This window comes from Protobothrops mucrosquamatus, unplaced genomic scaffold (genome assembly GCF_001527695.2).
Source record: "Protobothrops mucrosquamatus isolate PMUCROS unplaced genomic scaffold, P.Mucros_1.0 scaffold10677, whole genome shotgun sequence".
Taxonomy (NCBI): Eukaryota; Metazoa; Chordata; class Lepidosauria; order Squamata; family Viperidae; genus Protobothrops; species Protobothrops mucrosquamatus.
The window spans coordinates 391-6,183 of NW_015396463.1; the positions used below are offsets into that span (position 1 = coordinate 391).

The 5,793-nt window shown below is 34.6% G+C and overlaps 1 long non-coding RNA gene across 2 annotated transcripts; it reads left to right on the top strand.

The window, feature by feature from the left end:
* Positions 1 to 345: 345 nt before the first annotated feature.
* LOC107301208 lies at positions 346 to 5,523 on the top strand. Of its 2 annotated transcripts, XR_001549271.1 has the most exons (4): positions 346 to 376; positions 709 to 909; positions 2,056 to 2,201; positions 5,367 to 5,523. It is a non-coding gene; the product is annotated as an uncharacterized LOC107301208 (long non-coding RNA). The 2 variants fall into 2 exon arrangements; XR_001549270.1 differs by lacking the exon at positions 5,367 to 5,523 and having other exon boundaries at positions 2,056 to 3,563.
* The last annotated feature ends 270 nt before the right edge of the window (positions 5,524 to 5,793 follow it).

Below are 5,793 nucleotides of genomic sequence, written 5' to 3' on the forward strand. Positions count from 1 at the left end.
AGAACAATTAACCAGTGGAACAACCTGCCTCCAGAGGCGGTGAATGCTCCAACACTGGAAGTTTTTAAGAAGAGACTGGACAGCCATTTGTCTGAAATGGTATAGGATTTCTTGCCTGAGCAGGGGGTTGGACTAGATGACCTCCAAGGTCCCTTCCAACTTTATTATTATTATTATTATTATTATTATTATTATTATTATTATTATTATTATTATTATTATTATTATTATTATTATTATTATTATTATTATTATTATTATTATTCCCCTCCCACCGTGAAACAGCCGAAGCTGCCCCAACTACCTGTTCATGGAACCAAAAAGGTTGGGAACCCCTGCTCTAATAGAAATAGAATATGTCCAAGACAATTTAAAGGTAAAAGCTCTCAACCAATTCATTTCCCCCTCTTCTGTGTAATTTCTTTCTTTCTATCTTTTTTTACTCACTGCTCTGTAACATGTAGAGGCCACTCAGTATGTTCAGATCTGCTCTTATGGATTTTTTCTTGTTTCTTACGTAAATAATCTGTGTAGTTCTGCATAATTTAAGATTCAACACAGATACTATTTTTATTCATGCAAGGTCCAAAGTATGTTTTCCGAATCATTTTGGGAGTGTGCACAGCCTTAATAATGACGATTTTGTAATGATTCTTTGACATGAACAGGGACAAAGTATGCAAAAAAAATCATGTTGATTTCTTGCAGGCGAAGTACATGAAGCTTGCTAAATATGTGTCTTGCCAAGAAATAAGACACAACACCAATGCTCTTAATGAGCGCAAAGGAACAGCACAATCTAACAGAACAGTCTGAAATAGCACATAATTCTTTCCTTCATCTCCCAAAGAATAATAAATGCTTGTAGAAGACTGGAAAACTCCAGGAAATCAGAAAATCAAACAGACAGTTGGTATCATACATTTATTTTTTATTATTTGTTAAATAATAAATGCTTTTAAAGAAAAGGTTACTGTTCTAAAATTTAGAAAAAAGTGTTTTCTCTTTTTAGGGTTAATTTTTTTTAAAATAATATAGGGAATTCTTTGAATATAAATTATGACAGTTTATAAAGATTAATGAGTAAACAGAAGTATATACTATTCTCCATAGCTAGAAAAAGCAGAGATAGTTAAATTGATTCCTTTATCCAAAGAAGAGAATATATTTAATTTTGTTTCTATTTGGAAATTGCTTCTGGATTTTGTGCTTGCAAAGGAAAAAAAAATCTTGTTTTTGCTGATTAAATATATTTGTTGCTGTAGAAATGGCTAGTATATACTATTGTGTAAAATAAAAAACAAATGTGTGAACTATACTCTGAAACAACCTTAACTCTTTCAGTGAAATTGAAAGTGATTATCACAGGGTACAGTGGAATTCAGATTTGAGGAAAAATTGATATGAAAAATGCATGCATGAGAAAATATTGAAAGAAAACTGAGCAAGACTGTGTTCTACAGTCCACTGCATGGCTTCTTCTGGAAGGGAACCAAATTCCCAATCTTTGAGGGGGATTGGGATGTGACCCTCTCCCAGCCTCGGCCTACCTTACAAGGTTGTAAGAATAAGATAAGCAAACCTTTGTGCCATCTTAAGTTTCTCACATGGAAGACTGTAATAAGCTGAGACAGTAAAATGTACACATTTTTTGTTCTATGTGTTTTCCTTTTCCAGCTCTCTTTTCCACTACTTTTTACAAATAGGTCAGGAAGATACAGGGATTTTACTCCAGACAAGCAAGAGGCAGACTCTAGACAGTAACACTGGTCTTTGTTTGTTTGATATGTCAGTCAGCCAAGCAGCCAGCCTGTCACCAGCCAAGCCAACAGTCCAGGGCATTTGTTTTATTTATTGCTTAGTAAGACATGGTGCCCGGTGTTGATATCGGTGGCTGGCTGAGTCAGCAACTGCCACAAATTACAGAATAGCTATGAGAGGGAACAAAGAAAAGTTCAGGATTTTGGCAACAGAAAAGCTATCTCTCTATTTACAATTTGGAAGGTGAAACTAAACAGATGCAAAATTGTTCCTTTCTCTGTCTTTTCTTTTCAGGAGAGTATTCATATGGCATGGACAAAGTGTATTCAAAGCTCCTAAGGAAAGTGGTTAGTTATTCTGGTTACTTTATTTGGAACCTCCTCACATTTCTATGGAGGTAGAAGAATTACTAGAAAGTGAAGAACCGAGTGTCTTGTTGGGTTAGTATATTTAACATGAAGTGGTTTGTTTGTTTGTTTATTTATTTATTTATCCCTTTAATTCAGCCTTCGGTAGTGATTGTCATTGTTATGTCACTGAAAATTATGTGGAAAATATGTTTTTTATTGTTCGCAAAAACTACTAGGACCATGTGACAGAAGTTTTGCAAAATGAAGAGATCAAAATTTTCTGAGATTTCAAAATTCAAACTGATACGTACTTGGAACCTACTAGAATGGAACTACTCCTAAAGTTATAGAAAAAAAATAAAGTTTGTTTATTGATGGGGCAATACCCGAAGTAGTCAGATTAATGAAAAACAACAAATTTACAAATTATGGAGGAGAAAGATCAGTACTAATACCTAATGAAATTGGAATCTTGGTGTACTGACAAAAGGATCCACCATTTAGATATTTTAAACTTAATGGACTAAAGTCTCCTAATCTTGGGGAAAAATCCTATTTGGAACAGCTTACATTATATGGCATTACCTTCAAAACTCTTAGGTCCTTGACTGCGACCTGAATCATTATAGTCAACACCCAGTCAATTAGATTGTGATATTCATTTGAGCAATTACAATACACATTTCTATTCCCTTTTAATGTATTATATACATATCAATTATCAGTTACATACATTGTAAAAATGTTCAAGTATTCTATAGGAGAATGTTTTCGCCATGGATGTGGAAGAGTAAAGCTCCACTTTACTCTAGAGACACCATTTTTGTCTCTGTTTATTCTTTCCTAACCCTCTCAGTGCCTTTCAGCAGTCATCATGATTTTCATCCTTTTTCTATTCAGCAATTTCTATTCATTCCATTGTTTAATCATATCCCAATGGCCAGCTGAAAATTCAGTGCATCTTAATGTAATATTTGCCATCTGTGTTCATCCATAACTCATTCATGCAGTGGAAAATATATGCTGAAAGTCATTCTGATGACCTACCCTAAATGCCTCTTAGTTCCATAGCAATTGCATGACAATGTGCTCTGAATCTTGTCTGTTCCCCATAGTAATTTTATGACTAACACTGAAAAAAGTAATGACAAGGGTTTAAATAAGCAGGTGGAGTTTCTTACTTAAAGGAGTCCTACAGGATGATAAGCATAGGGAGCCCACATGAATCCAAGACAAGCATTGGGAGCCAGCATGAATCCAAGAAAGTTATCTATTCTTTCCTGGCACATGATACAACTGGTACAATTAAATGATACAACTAAAAAGTGATTTCTTTGAGGAAAACAGAAATTAGGCAGCATCTAAAGCACAAAAGTTCAGGGTTCTTATTCAAAGGCTTTTCATATGGAAAAGTCATTGTTCCCATTTGATTCCCAAACAATGTGAAAAGAGAAGGAAGGAATGAAGGAAGAAAGGAAGGAAGGAAGGAAGGAAGAAAGGAAGGAAGGAAGGAAGGAAGGAAGGAAAGAAAGAAAGAAAGAAAGAAAGAAAGAAAGAAAGAGAAGGAAGGAAGGAAGGAAGGAAGGAAGGAAGGAAGGAAGGAGAAAGAAAGAAAAAGAAATAAAGAGAAAAGGAAGGAGAGAAAGAAAGAAAAAGAAAAAAGAAAGAAAAGAAAAGAAAAGAAAAGAAAAGAAAAAGAAAAAGAAAAAGAAAGAAAGGTTCTTCACTTTTTGACAATTCATTCATATTTATGCTGAGGTCCTATTTATGCTTACAGAGAAATAAGGCTCTTATTTCCCAGTGGGCACATCTATGGTTTCATAGTTTAGGTCTATCAGATCTGGGCTGCAATCCAGATAATCAGTAGACAGTAGCAAAGAGAGGCAGAACAAATACAGTATATGGCTGCTATTTAATGATTGTCTGGACTTTATGGTTCATATCTGATAGCATTATTATAGTTAGTGGAATTTCTTCTTCCTGCTATCAGAGAAGCAAATGTATTAAATTAAATGGGAATTCAATTGCATTGGTAGGTTGACATGGACTGATGAAAACAATCCATTCTCTCACACAGAAATCTGGCAAAAAGCAAATATTTCTTCTAAACAATTTATGAGACATACAAAATGGTGTAAAATCATTTGAAAATAGGTGGGGAGACAAAGCCCGAGGCTTTTAGTTGAGGAATGACAAGAACTTATCTAGAAAGGTTTATGAAATTACTAAACTTATCATAAAACAGGGCTTACAATTGATTTTTTTTTACCCTGGAATATAGACTTTTCTCAGTGAAGTTGACTATCTTTAAAGATCCATTCTAGTTGATTTATATTTCATCACATAAGACCATTTCTTTCTTTCTCACTTTTCTGGTTTTCTCCATTCTCACATGCAACAGAGGTAGTGAGAGGATTCCACACAAGAGACACTAGCCATTTGGCTATGGGGAAATATAGGAGCACCTCTTGAAGACATAGGTGCCCTAAATCCAGATCATGGGCACACATATCTGGTGTTTCATAGTCAAGGAGGACCTCCCCAACAATCCCAAAGTCTAACATCTGTACCAGTGAGGTGTGAAAGAGATAGTAGCATTTCAACTTTTTTCTGAAACAAATGAAAGATTATGGACATGATGCTATCAAACACGCTTCTGTTCTTAACAAAAACTCTATGCAGTGGATTTGACTGAGCATCAGTTAACTCATAAAAGGTCACCATATGATGAATGAGGATTTGAATTGGGTCTCTCTGATTAAAGTGACTGAAACTAACCAATAAGCAACAAAAGCCCACTTCGCTAACTTTTGCTATTTTCTGGATATTACAATATAAAATAGGTAACTCTGGTGATTTTTTTAAAAAAACCAGTAAATAAGCAAGTAAATATTAAAGTTATCTAATGGGGTCTTTGGGTTAAAGCAAACAGTGACATTGGAAGTCTGCTCTGCTTTCCCTTATTGGAAGCTTGGAGAGAAATTGGTATCAAAAATAGGAAAAGAAATTGGGAAAACAGTGCTTGTAGAGAAAGTAAATGCTGAGAGAAACCAAATGGAAGTTTAGCATTGTTAGAGCATAATTCATGGCATCAACCCTTTGCGGTAAGCCAAGTGGGGACTAATGGAACTCTATTATTGCCAGATATATTAGTGGAATCTTGAAACTAAATAATCTCTCATCACTATTTCTTATACCAAAGAGTATCAAGATGGACAATCTTGAGTTTCTTTCTCACTCCCTCATATCTTTCAGGACTAAGCTGGTGTTTCCACAACAGCTGTTGAATACCTTCTTCAAGGCCGTATCACTCTAGATATTGTACATTTTGAATAATATCTCCTGATTCTCTTCAAATCCCACAATTACTACATTAATCACATTGTTGGCACTGAAGATGGTGTTATGACTGAGTAATTACCTCACTGGCATGGAAACTAAAACCTCCATACCAAGCCCAGTTATATAATTCCAGACTTCTTGGGTCTTGTTAATTGAAATTAAAATACAGAAACACAGTAGGATTGATTTAAAAAAAAAATCCATTCGTGTTGGGAAACTCTTGCCCAGCATCAAATTTATTATATTTTAACAATGGCCATTACATTTTATAGTTTCTTTGATAGTGTGCTTGTCAGGCAAAAGGAAATAAGTTGGATATAATAAAAAGAGATTACTATGG